Source organism: Pavona decussata, unplaced genomic scaffold (genome assembly GCF_977016875.1).
Source record: "Pavona decussata unplaced genomic scaffold, jaPavDecu1.1 SCAFFOLD_218, whole genome shotgun sequence".
Lineage (NCBI taxonomy): Eukaryota > Metazoa > Cnidaria > Anthozoa > Scleractinia > Agariciidae > Pavona > Pavona decussata.
The window spans coordinates 405,001-427,856 of record NW_028145623.1 but is presented as its reverse complement, the minus strand read 5'-3'; the positions used below and the strand labels follow the sequence as shown (position 1 = coordinate 427,856).

At 39.5% G+C, this 22,856-nt stretch overlaps 2 long non-coding RNA genes and 1 pseudogene across 4 annotated transcripts in view; all 3 read right to left on the bottom strand.

Annotated features, from left to right (window-relative positions):
* Nucleotides 1–1,368: 1,368 nt before the first annotated feature.
* LOC146459585 (uncharacterized) lies at nucleotides 1,369–10,618 on the bottom strand (annotated as a pseudogene). The gene is made up of 2 exons (XR_014857880.1): nucleotides 9,650–10,618; nucleotides 1,369–4,076 (listed from the first exon to the last, which is right to left on the bottom strand). The product of XR_014857880.1 is annotated as an uncharacterized LOC146459585 (transcript).
* Nucleotides 1,369–14,238, bottom strand: LOC146459584 (uncharacterized). The gene is made up of 2 exons (XR_014857885.1): nucleotides 14,017–14,238; nucleotides 1,369–2,568 (listed from the first exon to the last, which is right to left on the bottom strand). It is a non-coding gene; the product is annotated as an uncharacterized LOC146459584 (long non-coding RNA).
* Nucleotides 14,239–14,264: 26 nt separating this feature from the next.
* LOC146459582 (uncharacterized) overlaps nucleotides 14,265–22,856 on the bottom strand; it is a 13,178-nt gene continuing 4,586 nt past the window's right edge. The window contains exons 2-5 of one of the 2 annotated variants that reach the window (XR_014857884.1): nucleotides 21,798–21,857; nucleotides 21,376–21,495; nucleotides 20,411–20,518; nucleotides 14,265–14,706 (exon numbers count right to left, since the gene is read on the bottom strand). This is a non-coding gene — a long non-coding RNA (uncharacterized LOC146459582). Of the gene's footprint in view, nucleotides 14,707–20,410; nucleotides 20,519–21,375; nucleotides 21,496–21,797; nucleotides 22,629–22,856 lie in introns of those variants that run through there. The other variant, XR_014857883.1, reaches the window with a different exon arrangement.

The window sequence follows — 22,856 nt, the reverse complement described above, 5'->3', positions numbered from 1 at the left end:
CGGTGAAAAAAGCGATGAAAACCTGACAGAAACGTTTGCTACACAGGCTACTGTCGCATACCGCGTCAACTGAACCAAACGGTGACCAGCAAAGAGCTCGACTACTTCAGAATGCGACAGGTTAAAGTGCCCCTAACCCTTCAATTTGTTTTCTTTTGGTAGATTTCCATATCTTTCAAGAACTCATTTTCGAAAAAAATTTTTGAGAAATATTGAATCCTTTTTTTTTTACGAGCGCTAGAAGTGAAGGCAGTCTTGCCTATCGTTCGCATTAGTCCCCCACTCGGCCAAATATGGAGCGTGACGTAAGAAAATGACATCGTGCATAAATATCCGAAGATTCGCGGTAATGCTTCAATTTTAAACATAGAAAATGGCTGAAAAATGTGTGGTTTTTGGATGCAGCAACTCTCGAAATGTAGAGAAAGGAATCAGCATGCATAAGATTCCTTCTGAATCCTTCTGGTGTCCTTTTCTTACGTCACAGCTAAGAGAGTGTCAAATATCGGACGCTTCTCATTGGCTCGTTCCTAATGAGCCCACGAGACAAAAATTTGTCCAGCGGGGCTTAAAGGGCGCAAAAATTTAAAAATTTCAGTAACTTATTAGCGCTTGTAAAATAAAAAGGATTCAATATTTCTAAAAATTTTTTTCTAAAATGAGTTCTTTACAGATATGGAAATCTACCAAAAGAAAACAAATTGAAGGGTTAGGGGCACTTTAAGGACGGTGCCCCTCTTGCTACTGCGCATGCACGTTCTGTACATCTCGAGATGATCCGAGATACTCTGATTTCTTAAGAAGAATGCCTACTAGCTAATTCAAAGAATTTTTTCGCGGTTACTGACTGTGCAGGGAAAGAAGGTCTTAGCAAAAGCTGTTGAAATCCAAAAACAAAACTGGGAGCAACCGTGCATTTTTCAGAGATAATTAAGCTTCACTGGGAAAACTGCCACAAAATGTTATTTTTAACGCTTTTGAGGATTATTTTGGCTTAATTATATCTGAAAAATGCACGGTTACCCCCAATGTTCTATTTGGATTCCAAAGGCCCTTTCTAAGATCTGTTTTTCCCACATAGCCATAAACTGTGCAAATTTACTTTAAGAGGCACCCTCCTTAAGTTAGCCTCCACTAAATGTCTGAGGAAATGAGCACAGTACACAACAGTGAATATTTCTTCTGTTTCGTTTTGTGAACGACGTTTCCTGGACAGTCTCTGTAGTGAACATAACCAGAGAACTGAGCTAAAAATAAAGCCTTGGACACAGTTCAACATATTCAAAGGAAGGAAAGTGCGATATAAGCTCAAACAGATCGTAATGGAATAGTTTTGTACTAACAGCCCAAATAAAGCTACGAAAAGTCTCACCAAAATGAACAATGTTTTTATTAAAGTTCAATGTGCAACGGCACTTATACATCATTTCATTCGCTGAAGTAACACAATAACACAACACTACGGCGACGAGTATGTCATAAATTTACGTTTGAGCATAACATTCTCAACATAACTTACTAATATGCACGAGATAAAACTCTTCTTAGCAGGTGTCTTGACCTACAATAGTCCGTCCCTACGCGAAATCAAGACCCATACTAACTCACTCCGCTGGTTCAAGTGTAAAATGCCTGCCATCCCTGCATACTTTACAAGGCTATAGCAAGAGACAGCCCTGGATCGGATTTATAGAAATTAATACATTCAGTTTCGCTTCTCCATCGGTAGGATGTCAACACAGGTTATTTAGTCAAAAAAACCTTCAGGCCGCGGATATGTCGGCTGATAATGTCCTTGGCTGAGAGATTGTCCGAAAAATGAATATTTGAATATTTGGCCGAGAAGCGAAGCTTCGAGGGCAAATGTGAAACCTTGACAACAATCTCTCAGCTAAGGACATTATCCGCCGACATACCAGCAAGACAGAAAGGGATTTGTTTATTTTATAACCTTCCCATTAATTTTCATATCGCGCTAAATCCGCTTGTAAACTGAAAAGCCAGTGTTGAGCTGATGGCGGATAGGCGCGATTGACGTAAACTACATTTGATTGGTTTACAGTAACTTTATTTTCGCTGTGATTGGACCAAAACTTGACAAACTGTTGTGTGAAATAAACTCTCGCAACACCCCTTAGATCAAAAACTCTTGCTGGCTTTTTTCCGCTGGTTTTGTTTCTTTTCGACGAAAATAATCGGAGGACAACTATAGACGCAGACGGGAGTTATTGCGTGATTTTGCACTAAGTGACGTAAAGTAGCCAATAAAATCGCGCGAAAATTACTGGGGGGGAGGGTAATAAATTCAACTAATTGATTACCTTAACCTATTTTCTCGAATTGAGACGTTCTCTGGATTGATTGATTGATTGATTGATTGATTGATTGATTGATTGATTGATTGATTGATTGATTGATTGATCGATCCATCCATCCATCGATCGATCGATCGATCGATCGATTGATTGATTGATTGATTGATTGATTGATTGATTGATTGATTGATTGATTGATTGATTGCAAGTTATTTACTTAGGTATGTACAGAAAGGTTTACGCCAACTTCTCACTGGCCCTCTTCATAACGTATTTAAAGCACCAAAATAAAAAAAAAATTAAAAATTTTCGTTAGGCCTCTGTATCCTTCTGGATCCTTCTGATGAGAGCCTATCGTTTGGATTTATTCATTTTCGTTCATTTATTTATTTTATTTTATTTATTTATTTATTTATTTATTTATTTATTTATTTACTAACTTTTTTATTTATAAAAAAAAGTATAGTAAAAAAGAAATACTTTATATGATTGCCACGTGGTTGCCCAAAGGAGAAAAGCACGCTTTTATCTTCTTTCTGAAAACTCCCAGGGATTCACATTGTTTCAGCTTTTGAATTCACGGCACTACTATATGCCAAAGAGCATTTCAGGTACTCTGTTCTAGGCTCTGGTAGCTAATTTCTCAAACCATTTTTAATGTTGTATTGAGAAAACATGAGTGTAATTATCAGGCGTTGGAAATAATTTGTGCCATAGAGGAGGGAATGAGTATTTAGAGCATTCACGAGCTATATCAGGAGGGCTCCTGGCTATATAAGATAACATATATTGAGATACAAATTCCTGGCATGGCCGCGTGGCCGCTTTAACTCATGTGCAAGTTGAGTTTTGAGATAACGTTCGCAACGAGAACACATATAAGCTCAAAAAACCCTTTGTTTGTTTAACTAGTAAATCACCTTTTGAAGGATACGATCCTGTCATGCATTCGTCCACAACAGTTTTTTTCACGAGAGTCAATCTCTGTGAGGACTATGCTGTCCTGTTCTGCGCCTGGAAAATACGTTTCCACGTCTGACAAGTCCAGGGTGTCATAAATCTGATTGGCAACCTCTTCAAACACCCTTTCTATATTTTCGCCAGTTTTTGCACTAGTCTCAATGTAGCTTGCACCAAGGTGTCGTGCATACTCTTCGGCCTCTGGACGAGTTACTTGACGCTTGGATTTGTCAACATCAACCTTGTTTCCCACTAAAACTATTCTTGTGGTGCAAACAATGTGCCTATAAACAATCTCGAGCATTGCAGGAACACCTTCAGTCAACGTAGCTTTTCTGGTTAGGTCGAGGACAAGCAAAACGCCGTCAGCGCCCCGTGCAAAATTTTGAGGAATGCTATAAAACCGTTCTTGCCCCGCGGTGTCTATAACCTCCAAATAGAACTCTTTATTGTGTAGGGTGATGTTCTTACCATAAGAATCTTGACCAATGGTAGCTATCTCATTCTCCGAGAAACTGTTGTGTAAAAAGCGCTTCACGATACAAGACTTTCCAGTACCAGATTGGCCAATAGTGACAACTTTCAACTTAGGAGGCCGGTCTGGCATGAGACTTTGAGCGATTTTCCTTTTTTGCTCATCTTAAGTCTTTTCTTGTTGAAGCCACTCTACAATCTCCTCAGCGTTTGGTCTTTCTTCACTGTCATCTTTAAGGCAGCACAGCACGATTCCTCTCAGTTTGTGCTCACCCATCTTACTGAAGTCACTTCTTCGACGTTGTTTCTCTGGAATACGCGTCCCATCTGACGTTTAAAAACAAGAACAGTTAAAAACGGAAAATAGAGAGCCCGAATTAAAAGCGGATACATTAACAAAACACTAAGATTAATAACCTTGTGGAGTTAGCCAAAAGAAGTCTCTTGTTTTGTTCACGAGGTATATATGGTCAGTTTTTTTGTTGAGCAACGTTTCCTGGCAGTCTTGAGTTTTCTGCTGCGTACAATGCCCCAGAATAAAACTTACAAAATCGTTGAGGTTTTCTCAGCATTGCATCGTCTGCATTGCATACAATACAAAGCAAGATCTTTAGGGAACAAAGACTATGAGGGGTGTAAAATTTCGGTACATTTTTCAGCTTTCAGTAAATTATGCCAGGTCTCAGTTAGGCCTACTCTGGGACCTTTAGTTAAGTCGCTTTAAGTCGCCTAATATAGGCTTCACGTGTGTTCTGTCGTGAATTGTAATACTATAAACTAAATTCGATTTTGAGACGGCAATACGACTTTATATTGATGGCTAGTTGGGAGAAAATATATTCCGTATTGGGCGGAGTCGCGAAGTGACGGAGCCCAATACGGAATATATTTTCTCCCAACGCCGTCAATATAAAGTCGTATTGCCGTCTCAAAATCGAATGTATTTTTTTTATCGCGAAACTGACATTTTGTTGGAGAAAGTAAACGGATAAAGTACAAATCGTGCGCTGATTGAAAGAGAAATTCTTACCTCAGTTAAACTGTAGCCATGGTAGTATCCGTGCGTGAAATTTTTTCTCGGGGCGGGTTATTTGAATTTTTGGCTTTAATTTTTACGTCAAAACAAACAAAAAAAAAATACAGTCCATAAAGCACCTACCATTAATGAAATAGACGACCTTGTAGGTTTGAGCATTATACCAGCAAATTTTATTGAAAATTTGTTACCGCCGAGATATAAACAACAACATGATAACAGTGATGAATAAACCTCACAACCAGAAGCAAGAATAAAAAGAGCAACCATACTAGTACCCAAAAACGAAAACAGAGCACTGTTATCCTAGCTTGGCCCGGTTTATACGTCGAACTTTACATGAGCTGAACCTAATACCTATTAAGGTCGACCCAAATAATTAAGTTCGGCAGTTGATTCAGACGTCGAACCTAACTGAAGTCGAACTTAATTAAAGCTAAAGTGAGAAAGTAGATTTTCGTGCTCAGCGGCTGTTGTTTTTACTCAACAAGATTCAAATGGCGGGAGGGATGAATTCTGACATGGAAGAGCTTGTTTGGTAAAATAATGAAGACACGCCAAACACGGCTCCTATTGGTCGAGATAGGAAGAATATGACCTTCAAAGCTAATTTGCTCTTACGAGTACGTCTTTCAAAGATCTCCCTTTTCTGTACGAAAGTAAGGAAGGGTCTTTGTAGATCTCTCTTAGCAGAGGCTGATTTTCTATCAACTGCCATTTACTCATCTGAATGCATGGTTTTAGGTTAGGCACAGAAGGGCGATATTCCGTAACAAACGGCAAAATGTTTTTCACCCTAAGAACTTCAATGAAAAAATTTTTCGATTTGCATAAAACGCGAATTTTTTATGAATTTTATAAGACGTTCAAATTTGCCGCCATTTTGGCCCACCATTCGCATTAGTCTCCTCTCGGTTTAGCAAGAGCTGTGACGAAGATTCAGGAACACGTGACTTCAGCCTTTCTCTGGATCTCACTGAAAACAAGTCGCGGTATTTCTGCACGTTTCTCGAAAATTCCGGAAAGATGTGTTGCAGCGAGATGTGGAAACATCAAAGACGAAGCGAATGGAATAAGCATGCACAGGATTCCTTTCTTTGGCACCACATGCCAGCAAAGACTGAGGAGGCGAAAGAAATGGATCGATTTTATGCTGGAGCGGAGGAAGATGTGGAAAGACCTCGTCCTTGTGCTCGATGCACTTCAATGACGAGGATTTCACAAGGCTGATGAATTCAAGTTTAAGCTTAAAACGTGAACTGAAGTAGGATGACATCGGCGTTTGTGTTTATCCTTCAAAACAGGAAGACGAAGACCAAGAGCCACCTTCGAAGAGGAGCAGGGAAAAGCAAATGGTAAGCCGCTTTCGATACTGAATATTCACACCCACTTGTGACATTCTAAGCGTTGTGACTTTCTAAGGTTTATAGTTTGACCTCACTGTTAACTCAGTCGCAAGTTTTATAAAATATGGCGTAATTGTTTTGGTACATATTCTCATAGATTGTGAGATCCGCGAAGTTTCGTTGAGACCAAGCTCTCAAAAAATACTAGCACAAATGCTACCACTGATGTAAATAGATCGATGCGCGAACAGTCGCCCTCGGCGAACACAGAAAACATTGTAAACCACGATGTAGATAAGGTAGATAGATAAACTGCAGCAAGAATTCAACGAGCTCAAACAAATATTGTACACACAAGTGTTGCAGGATTCTGCAAACAATAAAAATGTTGAAAAGTATAACAGCGTTATCTCTGAAAACCTAACCACCACAACGGGGGCTCAAAATAGAAAAAGGGTACAAAACAAATAACAAGCGCAAAGAGCGCAGAAAAAATTTGGCTAAAAAACGGATTGAGACACAAAGAGAAAGGCACGAGAAAATATGATTCATAAAGAATTTTTCAAACCAACAACTTAGCGACAGCCTGTTAGCGTTTAATATTTCTAATTAAAGGGCTGAAATTTGTCCCGACACCGGTGACAGACGCGAATATATATTTACATCAGACGCCAACTCTTGTTAGACTTCGAACATTTCGAAAGACGTTTGCGCCTAAAAGATACAATGGATTTCGTAAACTTTATAGGAAAGACCAAAGTCTCTCAAGATGCTATATAGATATCAATGGATGCAACAAGCTTGTATACAAATATACCACAGGAGGAGGGAATTACAACAGTATCGGCAAAGCATAGGGAGCATACGGGGCATTCCACAGCAATAAACCTCCTATACTGTCACACTACCTCAAAGAAATACTTGAACTTATTCTTCAGGAAAATTCATTCCAATTTGTTAGAAACTGTTATCTTCAGACCGATGGAACTGCAATGGGTACAAAAATGGCCGTTGCGTTTGCAAACATATGGCCGATATTGAAACAAAAGTGATAAGTCAAAGCAAAACAAAACCAATAGAATGGAAACGTTTTATTGATGACATTTTCTCACTGTGGGACAGTGACAAAAAGGAAATTAACCTGTTTATTGAACAAGCTAACAACTTCCATCCTACAATTATATTTTTGGCCGAAATTTCAGAGAACGAGACAAGCTATTATTATCACAGTTCAACGCGTGTCCTTCCTGTCGTTCCGCGAGGACAATGTCGCTAGTCAGCGCTTCCCAATTGCCTTCGAGTTCAGTTGCAGCAGTAGCACTCGCTGATATTTAATTTGCTAGCAGATCACGGCTACAGTTACCACAAGTACACCTACATGGAAAATAATTCGTTCGAATGTATGTGAGTACTTGGCCATAGTTTTTACAGATGATAATGAAGAGCGCGTACTCAAAATGCAAGGTGAGAACTTTACCATCCACTAACCTCCAAGCGCTTCTCGCTTCTCCTCTTGTTCCTTGCGATATCTTTTTAGCCATTCTTCGTCTGCTATCGGCTCGTCCGCGTACGGTTCGAGTATATCATCATCTTCACACGTATTAATTAGGGACCTTAAGCAGAGACGACGACGACGCCAACGAAAATGGAACTTAAAAAATTACCTTCGCGTCTTCTGAATAAATTCGCGATGATTTATACTCCCTAATGTTGTGTAATGTGGCCGAGCTATCGAGGAGATAACGTTGTAGGGGCGCCTTTAAAGTTCAGAAAGAGAAAGGAAAATTAATCATCATGCGTTCACGTTCTCCATAAAACCTTAAATTAGGTCATTCCACGTTGTTGTTTTGCAGAGGACGGCAAAGAAATGTACCAAAGTGTATAATGCACGTGCATGCAGAGCCAGTGTTTTGCTTATTAAAACTATTGTTTTCTGACGTTCTCGTTGACGTCGTCGTCGTCGCTGCTTAAGGTCCCTATTGTTTCGTGGACGCCATCTATCGCCTCGACTTCGACGCTTTCAAATTCGTCCTAGCTGCTTTCTTCAGCGGTTTGCTCACTTTCCATGTCAGATAAGTTTTCTGCCATGGGATATACTTATTTGGAGCTAATTTTTTCTTTCCTATCGGTGAATCTGAAGATTTTCTTTCTGCCGCGAATGTACTTTACTGAAGGTCAAGTGAGTGCATAGACTCGAGAGTTCCTGAATGTACGTCACAGACTATGTCACGTGGCCCTATTGTGAGTCCGTCGGCATTCTCATCAGCGGGGCGGGTGGACCGCAATAAAATAGGATTTAAAAGATTTGTAAAATTCATAAAAAATTCGCGTTTCATGCAAATCGAAAAATTTTTTCGCGGAAGTTCTTCGCGCGATGTAAAGATTCAGATGAGAAAATAAAAAAATTCCGTTATGGGCACTTTAAAGGTCAAATTCTTCCTATCTCGACCAATAGGAGCCGTGTTTGGCCTGTCTTCATTATTTTACCACCACTCGCTCAGGACGCAATATCTCCATCAACAAGAAGTATGGAGTACAACTGTTTTTATCTGTAGTGGTTCTGGATGAAACGCAATACATGTATCTCGAGTCGAAATGAGTGGAAGTAACTAAACTAGCCGAACTACAGTAGCGGGTAGCCATCCTACGCTCTACTACAAAGTTTTTTTAATTACCAAAGCCACAAAAGATCTAGACATCGAGGAGAACAGGGTCCGAAATTACCAAAAGATGGCCATTTGCAACTATATCTACTGTAGCACATTTCAGTAATTTCAGGTAAAATGTTTAAATACATTTTTGTAATGATCGTATTTGTATGTTTTGCGAAACGTGAATAGTATTTATATTTTTTGGTGAAACATAATTTAGCCGTAGCATTTTTACGTGAAACGTGATTGCTTGCTTTTTTCTGTGAAGGTGAAGGTGTTTTTTGCATTTTTCGAAATGCGTGAAACTGTTTTCAGAAGACGTATAGGGGACCCTCTCTTCAAAGAATCCATTTTCAGTCGGCAGAGAGCAAATTATGGATAAATAAGTCATGTATTAGTGCATGGAATCAAGTAACACTTCACGTAATGTATGTCGAATTATAGCCTCTCTGAGTGGACGAGTCGAAACGAAGAAACGCCATAACGAAACGATGAAACGCCATGACGAAACGGCAAAACGGCAAAACGACAAACGACGACGAACCGATGTGGTCAGTGATGAGTCGAACTCGTAAAACGATCTCACGAAGCGATGAGTCGACTTCTTAGAACGCCGAGTCGAACTGGCAATTTGACGAGTCGAAGTCGGAAAACAACGACTCGACTAGAAGTATCGGCGTGCGGAAACGATGAAACGCCATAACGAAACGACGAGTCGAACATTTTGTCCATGAGCTACCTTCATAGTTGGGGACTCTCCCACCGTTTCAATTGACAATCTACCCACTTTCACTTTCGCGTTTTCTGTTGGTCAGACGACTGTTTACATTCAGGAAATGAAAATAGTACATTATTAAAAACACAAACCTTGTTCAAAAGGCCATTCTGGTTCCATCTTCGGGCGACTACCATTTATTATCTCCATCAGCATAACCCCAAAGGAAAAAATGTCAATCTTGGCGCTGTATTCGACTTGAGGTGTTCCGGGTTTATCTGTGTATGTCTCAGGCGCAGCGTATGCGGGAGTTCCAGGAACTGGAGAAGCGTGCATACTTTGTCGAGGAAAACACTTCGCAAGACCGAGATCAGCGATCTTGGCTTGCTTTTCCTTGGTCAAAAGTACATTTTTTGAGGTTAAATCTCGATGAACTATCGGTGGATTGCATTCATGGTGAAGATAACCAAACATCATGTCAACGCATGATGTTATTTATGTCGATACATTGACCGATTGTAGTCTAGGCACATATTTGTTAATCCGATGGTGGTCTGTCATGTGACATAACAGCCAATCGTGTGGGAGAGCCTAATTTGTCCGCTAGTATAAAAGACTGGTCGCATTGGCAAGAATTCCCTCTTGCTTTCACCATCACAGCGAGTATATCTCCTGGCGAAAACAATTTTTCAGGCAAGTTGTAGCAGTTATTTTTGGTTAGTATTAGCATGGCTCATCCTAAGATTTTAATACTTGGGCATTCATTCATTAGGCGTTTAGAATACTTTGTTGCCGCAAACCCCAACCTTAACCATCAATTCTAATTGTTAACTGCCCTTGCTACATTCAAATGGCATGGTGTTGGGGGTAGAACTGTGGCCAAAACGATGCAATACGACCTCCCCGTGGTCGCTTCATTCGCGCCAGACATAGTTATCTTACAGCTGGGAACCAACGATCTTTCCCGGCTTGATCCTTTAGTGGTGGGTTCTGCTATTGAGGAGTTAGTAACCATTTTGCACGACACGTACAATGTTAAGCTTGTTTGTGTATGCCAAACCCTTCTAGGATCCAATCCTGTATTTAACGCGCGTGTCCGCGCGCTTAACAGCTATGTTAAAACGTTCCAGGAGGCACTCCCTTATTCCTTTTTCTGGGGTCATCGGGGTTTTTGGAATTCTTCCCAGAGATTTCTCGCATTCATGGTGAAGATAAATTAGCCCCTGGGCTACATCTAAAGCAATAGAAACTGTTTCGGGCAACGGAATTTTGTTTGGATGGTGCTGACCAATAAAGTGCACTATGTCGTAATCCAAAAGTTCGGTGATAAGCATTGGAGGCGAAGAATGAGAGATAACAAATTCCAACAGCCGAACAACGTTCCTGTGTTCGAGTCCTTGTAGAATTTTGCATTCCTTTTCAAAATTGTCAACATGTCCGAGACGATCGTGCCGATTAAAGAGGTGCTCATGAAGTGTTTTCACTGCCACAGGTTGACCGTTCCACTCAGCTCTACAGACTTTTCCAAAAGAGCCACTTCCGATCTCAGTTCCAAGACGAAGATTAGCTAACATTGATTTGATCACGAAATACTAAACTGAATCGAGCGAAGTGAAGTGAATGTTACACTCTGATGAACTCGCTGACTAGTAAGTGTAAATTTAGCATACAGTTAAATGGAGTCCTCAGGCTCGTAGGCCAGCGGTTAGTCGCGTGGAGAGAATCTGGGGACCGGGATTTTTTCACCGAAAGTCAATAAGCGAGGGCAGGCAGCCGAAGCAGGGCGTGTTCTCACACTGAAAACTGTTATTTTCACCCATCCTCGCCTCCCTTTGGAGGTTCGACTGACGTTAGAATATAAAAAAGCTTTGAATTTACCATTTCAGTTTTGTTTAATATTGCTAAATTCTCGCAGCCACTCACCCTTTTAAATGTCATTTTCAAGAGTTTGAGACAAAATTTCTTATCTCGGATGTCCTGCATAAAAATAGCACATCAGTTTTACTGGCAAACACGGAAAAAGTGACGGGGAAAGAATTTTTTGGAACATCGATTGTGGAAGCCGCCGTATAAAGCGTTTGAAGATCGAGGTACGACGTCCTCTACGATGGGAGAGCTAATTTTTGCGCCAGGCTTACACTACGGTGGGTCCAAGGAAAGTACCGCGGGTCACGGAAAAATAGCAAGTATTTTCCACATTTACTTTTCCCGTTAGAACAATTGGATGAACTGTTCTCATCAGTACACCTACTGTGAGTACTAGGGGAGTGTTCATTATTTATGGGGAAGGGGGGTGGCAAATGGAAGGGGGGGCAAGCAAAGTTTACTCCCCTATTTAGGGGGGGTCAGAAAGGTTTTACTCTGGATCTGGGGAAGAGGGGGGGGGACAAAAACGTTTGAAGGTTGATATCATTAGTTTTGGAGTTTTTTTTTAATTCTTCCAGAACTGCATGACATTTAATGTACTTGTACCACAGTAAATATAACCATAATCTCACACCTATAGTTTACACAGCAAATGGGTTCCATTCAATAGATTTGCTTGTTAGATATGTTTGCCGGATTTCACTGGCTGCACCAACAGATAGGCCGCCCTCAGAAATAAGTTGATCTAGGCCTTTCACTAGAACGGTTGGGTCAGTGTTTTGCAGGCAGATCATGTCATCTGACAGTGGCAATATAACTTCTTCTGCACTTTGCCCAGTCAAGGACTCCACAACTGCAGCTTGGCACAGTCTTTTTTTTTTCTTTCCTCTGTTTTGCCTTTCCGCCTCCTACCCACTCCACTTTTTTTTTTTGAGTGTCTGCCAGTTGCACAAACACCCTCTTTAGCTGCCTTGTGGTATTTTCCATACTAGTGATTACACCCGGTATCACTTCAACCTGTACATTAAACGTAATAGTTTCTTCTACTGCTAGTGGAGCAAGCAAAAGGCAGGCGAGTAAAACGCAAAGTGGAGGATGAGAGTATAGTTTGATAATAAATGCATCATTGGGGGGGGGGGGGGGTAAAAAACGTTTACATGCTCTAGCTGTGGCGGCGGGGAGGGGGGGGGGCAAAAAAGGGTCTATGGTTAGTATTTTTTGTGCTCGGCCCATGCAAATTAGACTTTGCCGCGTTCATAACAGTTCATGCTATTGTTCCTCTTCCTGGATAGTCGAACGGTGTTTTCAAAGTCGTGATGCAGGCGTCCATTTATCCAGTTTTCGCTTTAGTCTAATTTTCGCGCGGTGAAAAAAGCGATGAAAACCTGACGGAAACGTTTGCTACACAGGCTACTGTCGCATACCGCGTCAACTGAACCGAACGGTGACCAGCAAAGCTCGACAACTTTAGAATGCGACAGGTTAAGGACGGTGCCCCTTTTGCTACTGCGCATGCACGTTCTCTACATCTCGAGATGATCCGAGATACTCTGATTTCTTAAGAAGAATGCCTACTAGCTAATTCAAAGAATTTTTTCGCGGTTACTGACTGTGCAGGGAAAGAAGGTCTTAGCAAAAGCTGTTGAAATCCAAAAACAAAACTGGGAGCAACCGTGCATTTTTCAGAGATAATTAAGCTTCACTGGGAAAACTGCCACAAAATGTTATTTTTAACGCTTTTGAGGATTATTTTGGCTTAATTATATCTGAAAAATGCACGGTTACCCCCAATGTTCTATTTGGATTCCAAAGGCCTTTTCTAAGATCTGTTTTTCCCGCATAGCCATAAACGGTGCAAATTTACTTTAAGAGGCACCCTCCTTAAGTTAACCTCCACTAAATGTCTGAGGAAATGAGCACAGTACACAACGGTGAATATTTCTTCTGTTTCGTTATTTGAACGACGTTTCCTGGACAGTCTCTGTAGTGAACATAGCCTGAGAACTGAGCTGAAAATAAAGCCTTGAACACAGTTCAACATATTCAAAGGAAGGAAAGTACGATATAAGCTCAAGCAGATCGTAATGGAATAGTTTTGTACTAACAGCCCAAATAAAGCTTGTAAAAGTCTCACCAAAATGAACAGTCCTTTTATTAAAGTTCACTGCGCAACGGCACTAATACATCAGTTCCTTCGCTGAATTAACACAATAACACAACACTACGGCGACGAGTATGTCACTAAATTTAGGATTCAGCATAACATTATTAACATAACTTACTAGGACGCACGAGATAAAACTCTTCCTAGCAGGTGTGTTGAGCTGCAATAGTCCGTCCCTACGCGAAATCAAGACCCATACTAACTCACTCCGCTGGTTCAAGTATAAAATGCCTGCCATCCCCGCATACTTCACTAGGTTGCAGCAAGCGACACAGCCCTGGATTCAGAGAAATTAAAAATGCAGTTTCGCTTCTCCATTGCCGGTAGGATGTCAACACAGGTTATATTTTACTAATTGATTACCTTAACCTGTTTTCTCGAATTGAGACGTTCCCTGGATTTATTTATTTATTTTATTTATTTTATTTATTTATTTATTTCCAATTATTTACTTAGGTATACACAGTAAGGTTTACGCCAACTTCTCACTGGTCCAGGGAAACAGTTTAATAACGCTTAGGCTGTTCAGCCCTCTTCATAACGTATTTTCAGTATCAAAATTAAAAAAAATATACTTCCGTTACGCCTTTGGATCCTTGTGGATCCTTCTACTGAGAACCTATTGTTTGGTTTCATTTCATTTTCGTTTTTATTTATTTACTTACTTACTTACTTACTTACTTACTTACTTACTTACTTACTTACTTACTTACTTACTTACTTACTTACTTACTCACTCACTCACTCACTTACTTACTTACTTACTTACTTACTTACCGATGCTTACTTGCGGGGACCATATATCGCTACCTGCACTCTGGGGACACCGACTTCCAGTATAGCTAATACCAAAAGAGAGAGTGCATTTTAATGTACTCCCAACAAGGGAACGTCCAGAGCCATTATATTATAAAAATTGTAAATCGCTAACTGTGGGGACAAATACTCAATGTAATTATGGGGACTGCTTATAAAGTTCTTCGTTGTGGGGACTCGAAAATGTTCAGTCCACGATGTACTTATGAAAACTTACAAGGAAATCAAACTGATGGGACTGATGGAATACTTTTTTTTAGGATAAGCGAGGGTAGGCTAACCTTTCACCGGAACTTACCGATGCTTACTTGCGGGGACCATATATCGCTACCTGCACTCTGGGGACACCGACTTCCAGTATAGCTAATACCAAAAGAGAGAGTGCATTTTAATGTACTCCCAACAAGGGAACGTCCAGAGCCATTATATTATAAAAATTGTAAATCGCTAACTGTGGGGACAAATACTCAATGTAATTATGGGGACTACTTATGGGGACTACTTGCCGAACTTATGGGGACATGATACTTACACAACTACTTATGGGGACTACTTGCCAAACTTATGGGGACATGATACTTACACGACTACTTATGGGGACTACTTGCCGAACTTATGGGGACATGATACTTACACAACTACTTATGGGGACTACTTGCCAAACTTATGGGGACATGATACTTACACAACTACTTATGGGGACTACTTGCCAAACTTATGGGGACATGATACTTACACAACTACTTATGGATACTACTTGCCAAACTTATAAGAGGACGTGCCAATAAACAACTACTTCTACTAATGGGATTATTTGCCATAGCTGAGCTATTGATTTTCTTAATTGAAGGGCACATGTTTGCATGGAAACCAACCTATATTGTCTCTTTGTGTCTGTTTGAAAGGCCAATAAGGTTGAAGATGATACCAAGGTTATGATATTATACAATTGTATGATTTTTCACTCTATTTCAGCCACATCCCATCTCATAATCACAAGAAATCTGATTATCTGAACAAAATAACAAAAAATGCTACATTTAGTTTGCATTGGAAACATCGACACTTGATTTTGAACACATGAGGAGCACAATAATAGAGACCTTTAGATTCTAGTACAAGTACGAGTACGACTACGAGATTTGACTTCAAGATTGTAGCGAAGTACTAAGAACAGATATATCACAGAAAGTTTCATTTCACTCTTTACGAACGACGAACTTGACGCAGTTGGTTTAAATGATGATAGTTAAGCCCTTTCGTGTTTCCAAAAAGACGAGATCACCTACGTTTCGAGAACTCGTTTTCGCCACTACGAGATTCTTACAAAAACTCGTAGTAAAATGACGACAGCTATCACGTTTTCCCGCCAAAATGACACTGGTTCACGCGCGCGCGCTATTTGTTTATTGGAGAAACTCGTAGTCGTCCTCGTACTCGTACTAGAATCTAAAGGTCTCTAATAATAGACTGCTGGGTCAAAGGGGGGAGGAAGATGCATTACAAATATAGGGACCATGGAATAAACTAATATTGGAAAGAGTGATATACTTACTGACAATAATAATAATGATGATGATGATGATGATGATGATGATGATGATCATAAATTACCTATCACTGGATGAGGCTGAGTATGACCCGAAGAATTATAAAGATTGACGAGTTTTCCAGTACAAATCCTTCTAATCTTACTTTTGAGATATATGGATAAAAATTTACGGGTAATTAACCTACTTTAAATATGCTCTCTCAGTTCCTAAGACCTTGTAACAAAACTTTCCAAAGGAGAACTGTTTTTGATCGGAAAGTTGATCATGTGACCAGCTACTGCAAAAGGCCTATTAGTGACAATTTATACTTTCTTATAGCTGCCTTAGCACATTCCTTCACTTCAAATCGACTGTCTGCCCAGCCCTAGCTTCGCGAGGTTTTGAGAGTCACGTATTTGTAGTATATTTTAAACTTTAAAAAGATTAGGTTTTAAGATTCTTGGAAAAAGGAAAACTGTAATACATTTTGTTGAAACACCAATTTGTTTATGAGAGAACTTCTAAAGACCTTATTTCTGAACAAAAAAAGCAATGAGATAGGATCCCCTTTCCTACAGTGTGCGCGGCCGGTGAGACCAGTTCCTAGACACTGCCTTCCTTTGAGACCATCATAGGTAATCCAATGTGGATCATCAGAGGCGCGCAGCCTGTCATGGGAGAATTTTGGGGGGCTTTGGTAGAATCTAGTATGGCGGCCAAGCTCTTTCTGGAAAATCCTCCTTCTGATCAAATAAGCCAGTTTTTCGGAGAAAAAAGCGAGGAGTACATGTCTTGTACAGAAAACGGCAAGGAGTTGAGGGATATTTCATGCTTTTTTGCTGAGTTCGAAGCAGCAGTAGGAGTCATCGAAGAGAATACAACTTTTAGTGGTCGAAATCCAGACTTGCAAAAGTTGATTCCCATCCAAGGAATGGTCAAAAAGGACAATGAAAAAGCTTCACGAAAAGGTAATTAGAAGACTGCGCTCAAAACCAACTTTAGCGACACCATGGAGAGGAGATTTCACTATGAACATTTCCTGAGAAGTTTTTGATTTGATTTACCATAAAATTGTTAAGTCCAACATTATTAAACAACTTTGGCCATCAGTCAAGAGAGAAAACCAGCCTGTACTGACATTGGAATCACGGACAGGAAAAAGGCAGTATTTTGTTTTTAACAAAATGAATCAAGGTGGTATTCTTATTAGCCGTAATCACCTCTTAAAGAAGTGTTTGGGAAACTGTGCTGGCGGTGTTCATGCAGTTGAGAGATGTGAAGTGGTTGTTTGCAGGGAAAAACCTATGAGATTTAAATATCATCACAGCACAGAAGTTTTGTCTTTCATTATGGTAATTGGAATTCGGCGTTCCACAACACTTATTTATGGGTACAATACAAGCAATTATGACTAGCTACCAAAATCAGCATGGAGCATTTGCTTTATAGCCTGTGAACAGGCTCCCAAGTGGGGTATAGGGTGAAAAGAAAAATCGGCGAGCCGGGCAGGGGGAGCACGGTATGGGGCGAGGAAGAGCTCGATTTTCATCTTCGCCATAGACCCCACTTGGGAGCCTGTTCACAGGTTATTGCTTTAGAATCCAGGTATTATTTCTTAGTGCTGAGGAACATCCCTGCAGTTCCAATATCCATAATGAAATGGTGAAGTAACTGAAGAACTGAAAGTGGCACTATCTTAAACCATACAACTTCTTTTTATGTTTTGCACAGTTCAATAACCTGGTCGTCACCCTTTTTTCAGGGAACTGTATTAAAAAAAACATACATGTAACATATCAATGCCTGGGGATGGTCTTGTTACTTATCTCATGACAGAGGCAGCTATTCTTTGACCTCCATCTCTTTCCCCTTCCCATTGGGTTTCATTGCAGATTTTGCATTTTCAAAGTTAGGTTTTCTCAGAGTAGGTCATGTTTAGTTTACAGGGTGCCATAACACCCTGGGGCCAACTCACCACTAAAAGCTGAAAGATTCGAGGTTGTGGTAACAGAATTCAGCCCAATGAGATTTAAATATCTTAAGAACTGAAAAATCTGTCTGTGAGTTTTCATTACAGCTACTGGAATTGACTGAAATTGACTGAAATTGTACTGTTTCATTCAATGGGGGATCAGATTGCAACAATACGCTGTCTCAGTACACTCAGTCTTGATTATTACAGTTTTTTCATGGTCATACTGTTGAGCTTTTGATGTGCAGGAGTATATGTAGGAAGAAGTTGTCTGTCATTGTGGTTCCAGTTGCTATTACAATTTAATTAATTGTGAATGTTCCACTGCAGGAGACTAACATTATTGTCTAATATAAATACATTGTATGAACAGACTTTATGTTCCAACATCCATAACATATGTTCCCCTGTTAAGAAAAGTTTATTTACAGTGGACGACTCTACACTTAGACAACAGAAGATCCATAACCAGGATTAACAGTAAAAAAAAGTGAATGTTCTCTGGTGAAAACATTTGTACAAAAAAACTAAGCTTTGAACAACTTGTAACTTTTCTGCCCCATTGTCCAATGGGCCCAAATTGTTAAATTCTGGTTTAAAAAAATTCAAAAATGTAAGTTTAGAGAAAAATTTAGTCATGTTGCCCACTCCAATATTAAAGGGGTAGGATACATGAGCAGTCATGACACCTGCATGTTGTAGTTTAAATTTGTCATGATCAGATTTTTGTATTTCCAATTTTATGCTGGGAGGTTTCAATTTCAGAGATGCAATTATGACCAGGCTGATTACCGAAGTTTGTGCCGTGTTGCGTAAAACTATGGGCACTCCCTTCTAATATCACAGCAAGCTGGCAAAATGCACTGCTTCCATTGTTTTTAAAACCACACCCATTTTAAATTCTTGTGCAAAAAATACAAAATGTATGTTTAGAGAAAAAAGTCTTGTTACCAACTACAACATTAAGGGGGTAGGATACGTGAGCAGTCATGACACCTGCATGTTGTAGTTTAAATCTGTCATGATCAGATTTTTGTATTTCCAATTTTATGCTGGGAGGTTTCAATTTCAGAAATGCAATTATGACCAGGCTGATTATTGAAGTTTGTGCCGTGTTGCGTAAAACTATGGGCACTCCCTTCCAACATCACAGCAAGCTGGCAAAATGAACCACTTCCATACCCATTTTTAACTCGTAAATGCGAGCATGCACAATGAACGAGTGATAGCAATGGTGGGTTTTTCACTAGGTTGGTTGGCTGATTCGGCTGTTGACTTTCAAGCATGCGCAGTGAAAGTGCGGTGTCTTGAATTCAATCAGTGAAGTGTCGGCATGAACTTTGAATAAAAAAAGAAGTGAAAATTTGTTTCACAGCGCATCAAAATAATCTTATTCAATCTGTAGATAAAAATTTGACAATTATTTTAGTGCAAGAATGGAGATTTTTCATTTAATATGAGCAAAGTTATAAGTTTTCCCGTTTTTCCACAAAGTGCGGTGTCTTAAATTGAATGAGTGAAGTGTCTGCATGAACTTTGAATAAAAAACACCCGAAAATTTGTTCCAAGGTGTATCAGAATAACCTTATACAATATGTAGGGAATAAGTTTAGAATCATTTTTATAGTACACATATGGTTATTTCTCGTTACATGATCAGGCAAAGATATGACTTCTTTTAGCTTTCAAGGTAGTGTATGTAGCCATCTTAATTTCAATTAAAATACTGATGCGTCATCTGCATTCACGAGTTGGCTCACAGGAGACTTTGATTTAAAGATAAATTATTTCAAATATTGTTAACACTTCGATAATCTGATCAATTTACATGATTTTGAGGACACCACAGTGGTTTTCTATGGATATGTCGGGGACATGTTTTTTAAACCTGCTGTTACAATTACACTGTAATGGTATGTCTAGAGTTAAACAACTGGAAATGTTTAATAGTTGGTGTTGTAGAATACCAAATTGGCATAAGCTTCAGCAGAACAAAATTACACCGATTGCTAATCATGTAGCAACTTCATTTTGAAACGCGAACTAGAAGCAACTGTAATACATGTAGCTTGTTTAGCAGACAGAGATACACAGAAGGTTTTGTTTTCTGGATTTGTCCTACCACCAAGCAGCAATTCTTAGTGATTTTTGTCAAGCAGCTGCAATACCGATTTGATAAATTTTGGAAGCTGCAAATGCAAATTTTCTGTAAAATCATATACCGGCCGCCTTGAATGAACTTCTACATGGTTCATAAAGAGAGAGCTGACGCTTCGGTGAAAGCTACCAATTGTAACCTTAAGTATCATTATTGGCTAATGCTTGTTTTCTGAAGGCTGCACTGGTCGCTTAGGAGAAAAGGGCCAGTTGGTTATTCAAAAAAGTGGTGCCATCGCTTAGGGTAGATGTCACTTAAAGGATCTTTTTAACACAGGGCTTATAATATGTCACAGATTTCACAATGATGGTCACTTTTAGGAGTGATCACAAACAGTGCTTTGTGTAGTTCTGTATTGGCGAAGTCATGTTGCTCACATACATAATAATTTTTAGGACAACTTACTCTAAGAGCTCTGAACTCCACAGTCTTGATATGGAATCACATCCTCAACATGAATACTGTTATTTGGATCCTTGGAACAAACTTTCTTTTTGGCAAGCAGTTGAGGCTCTAAAAAGAGATAGAGAATCACACCGGAAATTAACTTACTCTATAAATCCCCCTACTGGGTGGGGAATTGCAGAAAAACAACTCATGCTTATATGCATCTCATGAATAAACAAGAAAATAACACTAGAGCATATCTTGTTATGTTCTTTTTACATGTAAACACAGAATCAATTTTCCACAATCCCACACCTTCTTCTCTTAGGGACTTGACCAATTACAAAAGAAGAAAAAAAGAAACCTTACTAGAGACCCAATAAATTTTTAATAACGATTAGGCTTACAAGCTAGGTGACATAACTTATTCAACACATTCCACCATTAGCCATTAGCAATGTAAGTAAGCAAACCACTGCCATAACTTACACTCTTTATTCTTCAAACCTTATTAACATTATAATAACTTCCACTTGGCATCACTTGGCATGCATTTAAAAACCATCCCACAGGAATTCTTCATATATTGACAACTTACAGTGTAGGTCCAGTAGTTAGAAGTAACATTGTCTAATTCCAGACATGTAAAATCAGCTAGATCAAGAGGACTGTCACCTCCAAACAACTTATTAAATATTTTTTTATTATATTATATAACTACTGCTGGGAGACTGGGGGTAAAATAAAACTGTGCTCTGCATGCATGTCTAATTCGGAGACTCAGGACCCCACACCAAAGAAAAACATTTTAGATGTGCTGATGTGCTCATTTCCCTACCATGTGATGTCACAAAAACCAGAGACATAATTGAACCTTTTAAGTGGTGGATATATGATATTAAAACTGGCATGCACATTTTTAAAAGTGCACTTGAATTCTAATTTAAGCATGCCTTTATAATCCATACCTATTGAGCACGCACCTTTTCCAGGGATGGAACAGCTTAGAAGAGCAGGATAAGTGGAACTTGCAGAATAATAATTTATCTCAGACTGAGAACCTTCACTTTCATACCCACACTGGCACTATCAGAAACAAGATCCTATCAAAAACCAATTAAAACAAACATTGTCAACATACATGGCACTGTAAAGATGGTGGGTTTGATGGTTGGGCTTGATAGAGTTTCTGCCTCTCTCATTCAGTATTTCTCTTGAACATTTCGCCTTCAGTCAGCTTCTAAAGGCTAGGCACAAGATTTTAAAGATATCTACATGTATACAGTATTTGATACATATTACAATGCATCAACAATCTCGGGGACAATCTGGCTTTTTAATACCAATTCACTAAAAGCACTTAAATCTGAAAATGTTACAAAATGACAGTACACACTGCCCTTACCAGATCATTAAAAAAGCCATGCACTTTCCTTTCCTTGAATTTGACTCCTAAACTTTGTTTCTGAAGAAAGATATGGTAATTAATATCAGTGTAATTCCTTTTTGTTTCATGTCATTTGATGTTTGTTTGTTTGTTTGTTTGATGTCGTTTGTTTCATTTAATGTCGCACCTGAGGATTGCTGAGAACAACACAGTCAAGGTCTTTTTCCATATCAAATCAACCGTGATCATTTGGATTGTTTTCTTTTATTTAATCCCTTCAAAGTTAGAGTTTTTTTTGAGGTTCTACCACAGTACGTACCATCAAATGCTGCTCTTTGCAACCGGATTCCAGGGATTTTAACCTGAAATATGCATACTGGCAGCTGCATGCGATGCATTTGGCGTAGTTACTAAAACAAGTAATGACCTAAAATGATCTAAAATAAGTCCAAAATATCTTAAAATGATCTGAATGAAATGAAACCAAGATAAAATGAATAAAATTACAGGATTACAGAACTGAGTGCTTACCATTAACTAAAGGCTGATATCAGGAAGCTGCTGTGAACTGCCGGAAAGACCAAAGAAGACTTGAAAAGTGCCGATGGTTGCACGTAAGCAGATTTGATGACAAAGTCGTGTAAACAAACCGCACTAGAGTGAATCTTTATTTTTTTTGGTCGGTCTGAAAGACCCAAAAATATCGGCACTGACCAATTTTTTCGGGTTCGTTTTCCGGTCGCACATTAAAAGCCACACGACAAGGCTAAATTCTTGTGTAAACACTGATAAAACGCTTTTGTAAACAATGTAAAGGCATATCTGTGCAGCAATTTCCTTAATGCACTAGTCAATTCAAACCCCCACCCCCCCCCCCGACCCGGGACAGATAGGGGGATAATAGGGGCATATAAGCACTTTTGATCAGAGATCTGTCCCCTGGGGGTGGTAGATAAGATGTGTTTTGCTTCTTTACAATGTCCCCACCTCGGGGTCAGTCAGGGAGATTTGACTGTGGTTGACTCAGGTACTGAAGTTCTTCGCAAAGTTAATCAACTGCACGTTGTCATTTTCGCG